The sequence below is a fragment of the Euprymna scolopes genome, chromosome 46 (genome assembly GCF_053919585.1).
Source record: "Euprymna scolopes isolate OS-2025 chromosome 46, ASM5391958v1, whole genome shotgun sequence".
Taxonomy (NCBI): domain Eukaryota; kingdom Metazoa; phylum Mollusca; class Cephalopoda; order Sepiida; family Sepiolidae; genus Euprymna; species Euprymna scolopes.
The window spans coordinates 149,593,219-149,599,218 of NC_136527.1; positions in this window are offsets into that span (position 1 = coordinate 149,593,219).

A 6,000-nucleotide genomic window follows, 5' to 3' on the forward strand; every position below is an offset into this window, starting at 1 on the left:
TTTTTGCTTTTATATATATAGACTAGCGAGGAGTACCCGGCGTTCCCCGGGTGTTTGTAGGGGTGCGTGGTGTTAAATAAAAAAGAAGCCGGGGGGGGGGGGGTAGGATCGAAGCCGAACCCCTGAGGCGAAGTTTGAAAATAAAATCGGCCAGTCAGAAGTGAAAGATGTTTGAAAGTCGTCGAGCGTTATGACGATGCCGATGTAAGCATTGTTATAAGCGAAGTAAGAAAAGAAAACAACGTTTTAATTAAGCGGGTGGGGGGGGGTAAAACACAAAAAAATAACATAAGGCAAACGAACGAACGTTACGTGAACAATTGCTTAAATAATACAGGGTTCAATATTTAAATTTAAAAAATCGAAAAAAAAAAAAAAACATCTCACACCACGATTCGAACCCAAAACGTTTAGATAATGAACCAAGGCCTTAACTACCTGCGCTAAAGCGGCGTATATAAAGTTTGTTCGGTTTATCAACTATTTAAAGTAAATCAGGTCACAACGTCATGACGTCATCTGACGCATGCGTTGTTGAGCCTCCCCCCTGTCGAATCTGTCTAGACATCTCTCTCTTTCACTCTCTCTCTCTCACTCTCAATCTCTCTCTCACTCCGTCTGCCTTACTCTAAAGACTGGAAAATGGCGTCTGGCTGTTTTTATTTAAAAAAAAACTTCGATCGTTAATATTTTTTGTAAGCGTATTTTTTTTTTTTACATCACTTTTTTTTTACTTTATTTTTCATTTAACTATCGTATCTACCTATTTTGAATGTGGTAATAACTTTGGTAACGTTGCCATAGCGTAGAAGTTCATAGTTTAGCTTCAATTAAATTATTTTTACCGATAACAACATTTTTAAATTGTAAATTCCGACCGCCATTAGAGGTTGCTGACGTCAAGATCACTTGACATGGCTCAGTGAGTTTTAAATACAAGTTGACCCAAAATAAACAGCCGCGTGTATACTTTATGTAGTTGGCGGCCATATTTTTTTGCGCAGTTATAAATCGATTTAAAAATATGTAATGTTTAACATTAAAATGTCACTTTTTTGGGGGGCCCCCCTGCAGAAAATCGATCAGGTGACGCCATTTTGATGGTCACTTTGGGCCAATTTTTCGATATTTGTCGTCCGGAAGGTTGGGCTTTCATATGAGACCAAGTTTGTGAATGTTTGTGGTGTCTGTCGAAAGTTTTTAGCAGACACACAAACATACAAACGTACATACATTTCCGCTTTTATATATATAGATAGATGATGATTTGAAACCATAGCAGCAAGTCGTAGTCTCTCCTTTATCAATGGCAGAGTTAAGGGTAAATGTATATATATATATATATATATATATATATATATATATATATATATATATATATATATTAATGTATCTATGCTTGCAGGCAAATTTAATATTGAAATGCTCATATCTTTGGTTCTATGTGAAGAAACTACATTAAATTTTTTAGGTTTTGAATATCATACCCCTCGAAAGCTATAATGGTAGTCATGTTAAAGGATTTTTTGTGGGCGGAAAGATACTGCACCTTTACCAATAGTTTATTCACAGTCATCTGTTTTTATAGTTTTGCATATGAATTACAAAATATCTGATATTTCCTCAAATCCTCTGGCATTGATGGAGGGGAGACTAAAACTTTCTACTATGGTTTCTAATGATTTGAAATAGCAGGAAGGTGAAACTTGATTCCAAATATTTCTCATATGTTATATCTCCCATCTTTTGGAAATAGGAATATTTCCAGTATCAAATATTTCTTATACACTGTGAAATTTACTTTATGTATGAACACCAAAGAGGGAAGGTATAACATATGAGAAATATTTAGAATCACATCTCCTCTTGTTGTTATTTCATATCATTTGAGACCATAGCAGCAAGTTTTAGTCTCACTTCCACCAAGGCCAGAGGTTTTAAGGAAATATCAGATATTTATAATTAATATGAAAAACTAGGACAAAAATAGCTATGATTGAAACATTCTATGGCTGTACAAAGTAGCTCCGCCCCCAAGAAAAAAGGCTCTAGATGATAGATGATCCCCTATAAGTGTGACATTAAGGGCATATGACACATAGCCTATAACACTATTAAAGTTATTAGCTTTCCAACGAGCCATTATTTGTTAAATTCTTATTAGTAGTTGCTGAAATTTTAAAATAATAAAATTGCTAAAAATGGTGGTATATCTATATATTAGATGCCTGGCAAGGTCACAGGAGAGACAACTATGCAAAAAAAACAAAAGCAAAAAAAAAAAAAACAACAAGAATACAAGAAAAGCAAAGCAAAAGTTGGCTGGCTGTGACACTATAATGCAATTGAGTATGAGTATCTATCTATCTATCTATCTATCTATCTATCACCATTATAGCGGTCAAATTAAAAAAATTAACTGTTTTTTTTTTTTCTTTGCTCAGCATACACCTCCAAACTCCCGGGAAACGCCGGGCACCCATACTGGTATACCTATAGAAGTAAAAGTGTCTGTCCGTCTGTCTGTGTGTCTGTCAGCATACAATTCCTTACGCAGTAACTCTGTCAGACACGAAATTTGATATTTAGGGTACTGAGATTTGGGAAAATCTTAGTAATCCGTTTTCGGACGGATATTTTTCTGTTAAGGGGGCAAAGTTCAACGAATTGATCTTTGAGAACTCTACCAAACTCTTCTGCCAATTTTGGGCATAAACATTTGAAATTTTAGATATAGGTTCCTTGGACATGGATCTAACTTAATAACTTCATTTGCGCCACAAACAATAAATTTTAAGGAGTCATAATAGAGGTCAAAGTTTTAAAATATTTGACCTCTGCGGTCTCAACCAAATTAACTCAAGCAATTTCTGGTCCAAATATTTGAAATTTTACATGAACGTTATTCAGATATAGGGCAAGCTTTTTAATCGGTTTGGGTCGAAAATTTAAGCTACCGATATATAAATGTACGTATGTATGTTTGCATGTCTGCCTAAAAGTTTCGACAGAGGTAATGAATTGTCACAAGATCAGTATCGTTTTGAAGCTTGACACTTCAGACGACAAATACCGAAAAATTGGCTAAAAGCATTAATTTCTTCACCCTCAACTGGGCATTTTTCTACAGGGAGGGGTCGCTTTATTCACCGATATTTTCGAAAGTCATCCCCTCTTTTTGATTGTCTAGCCTTAATTTAAACCTACATCACTTCCGGTTTGGCGGTAGTAGTAACAGCAAAGACGTCAGTTTTTTTTCACGTTCTTATCCTCCTTCGCGGTACGGGTTTGAGCCTACCTTTCTACTACCACTTTTTTTTTTTTGCTCAACACACACCTCAAAACAGCCGGGCAACTATGTTAATTTCTATATATTAGTTGCCTGGCTAGGTCACAGGTGAGACAACTATGCAAAAAAAAAAAAAAGGAAAAAACCCTAAGCATAATTCATCCCAAAGGAAATCCAAAGTTGGCTGGCCATGACACTATATATATGAATGTAGGCAAATTTGGCCATATTTATTAGCTTGAAAATATAGATTCTTTTTAACCAATTGTCATAAAATTTTATCCAAAGAATATTATTATAATCTCCAAAAACTTCCAAATTTCCATGTAGATTCGTCTCATAGAACCAAAAATATGAGCATTTCAATATGCAATTGGGTACGAGTATGGATAATGGATATATCTATCTATCTATCTATATATATATATATATATATATATATATATATATATATATATATATATCGCTACTTGTGGCAATTTATTAAGTTCAAAATCACGACTACTATTGATTAAAATGAAGGCTCCATGTAAAGCTAATGACCTGAAATCTATACTGGACTATGTGATATTTGCCTTTAGGGTTGCACGTTATGTTTTCAAAAAGTTGAGAATCACTTTTCTATATTAATTGAACATAAAATCAGCACTCACCTGATGCCCACACTTTTTGGTTGAGTCTCTTTAATTTTCTAAGGGCTAGTCTTTTTTGTGATCTGGTAGACTAACACACAACCTAGCTTCAAAAACCTTTTTACTATGGGTTTTCTGGGTGTGCTTAAAGCAAATATCGCATTTAAATTTTCCGCGAATAAGTTTTTTCCAGGTAATAAGCAACAATATACACACGCTTGAGTGTACAACAATGGCCACCACTTAATGCATACATAATTACATTAAAAATGACTTATTTGCAGAAAATTTAAATGCGATATTTGTTTTCAGCATACCTAAAACATATATAAAACAAGTATTTTAAAGTAGGTTTTGTGTTGGTCTACCAGGTCACAATTACTAAAGATACACTAAGGGGAGACTAAAAGTTGCTGCTATAGTTTACAATGATCCCAAATAACAAGGGGAGACTTGAATCCAAATATTTCTCATATGCTATATCTACCATCTTTGGAAATAGGTATGATTATAATTATCCCCAGTATCAAATAATAATCTTCATACACTGTGTAATTTACTTTATGTATTAAAACCAAAAAGGGGAGATATAACATATGAGAAATATTTGGGATCAAATCTCTTTTTGCTGTTATTCCATATCATTTCAGGCCATAGGAGCAAGTTGTAGTTTCTCCTCCATCCATGCCAGATTGTATGGGAATATATATATTTGCTTGTAGAAAAATTTCATATTGAAATGCTCATATTTTTGGTGCTATGTGGAGAAACTCCATTAAATTTTACACGTTTTGAAAATCATAATACAATTTGATGGTTAAAGTTTTATGACAATTAGTAAAAAAGAACCTATACTTTAAAATAAAAAAAACATGGCCAAATTTGCTTACATTTTTGTATATAGTGCCCTTGTAAGCCAACTTCAGTTTTGGTGCGTTGAGATAAAGTTTGCTTACAGTGTTTTTGCTTGAATGTCTCCCTTATGTCCTTACCAGACTACTAATATAGATATACTATCTTTTTAACATTTTCATGAGTTCGACATCCTGGCGATTATAAATCAGAATTTAACAAATGAAGTCCTGTTGTGTTGTGAAACTAATGAACTGGATTGTGTAGTGAGCTATGTGACATTTGCCCTTAGCTTTGCACATTATTGTTTCAAAAAGTGAATCACTTTTCCATATTAATTTAACATAAAATGAGCACCTAGTTAATGGCCACCATTTTGGGGTATTTTATCTTTTTTAGGGGTGGTATTTATTGTGTACTTGTAGACCAACTCAAAATCTATATTAAAAAACTTGTTTTCTTTAGGTTGCTTAAAATGAATATTGCATTTAAATTTTCTGCAAATATGTATTTTCAAGATATAATAGCAAAAACATTCATGCGTTTGCACGTACAACAATGGCCACCATTTAAAACATTATTAATTACATTGTTTAATGTTCTTAAATATACTTATTTGCGGAAACTTTAAATATGTATTCGGTTACAGCACATCCGAAAACCTATACAAAACAAGCCTTTTAAGGTAGGTTTTATGTTGGTCTACCAGTTCACAATTACCAAATAAACAACACCCCTTAAAATAAAAAAAAGCCCCCCTACGCCAAAAAAGGGAAGCTATTAAATTGGTGTTCATTTTACGTTTAATTAATATAGAAAATTATCACCCTACTTTTTAACTCTATACTCTCCGAAAACTATAATAGTAGTTATTTTAAAGGATTTTTTTGTGAGCGGAAAGATACTGCACCTTTACCAATAGTTTATTCACAGTCATCTGTTTTTATAGTTTTGCATATTAATTACAAAATATCTGATATTTCCTCAAATCCTCTGACATTGATGGAGGGGAGACTAAAACTTCCTACTATGGTTTCAAATGATTTGAAATAGCAGGAAGGTGAAACTTGATTCCAAATATTTCTCATATGTTATATCTGCCATCTTTTGGAAATAGGAATATTTCCAGTATACAAATATTTCTTATACACTGTGAAATTTAGTTCATATATAAAAACCAAAGAGGGAAGGTATAACATATGAGAAATATTTAGAATCACATCTACT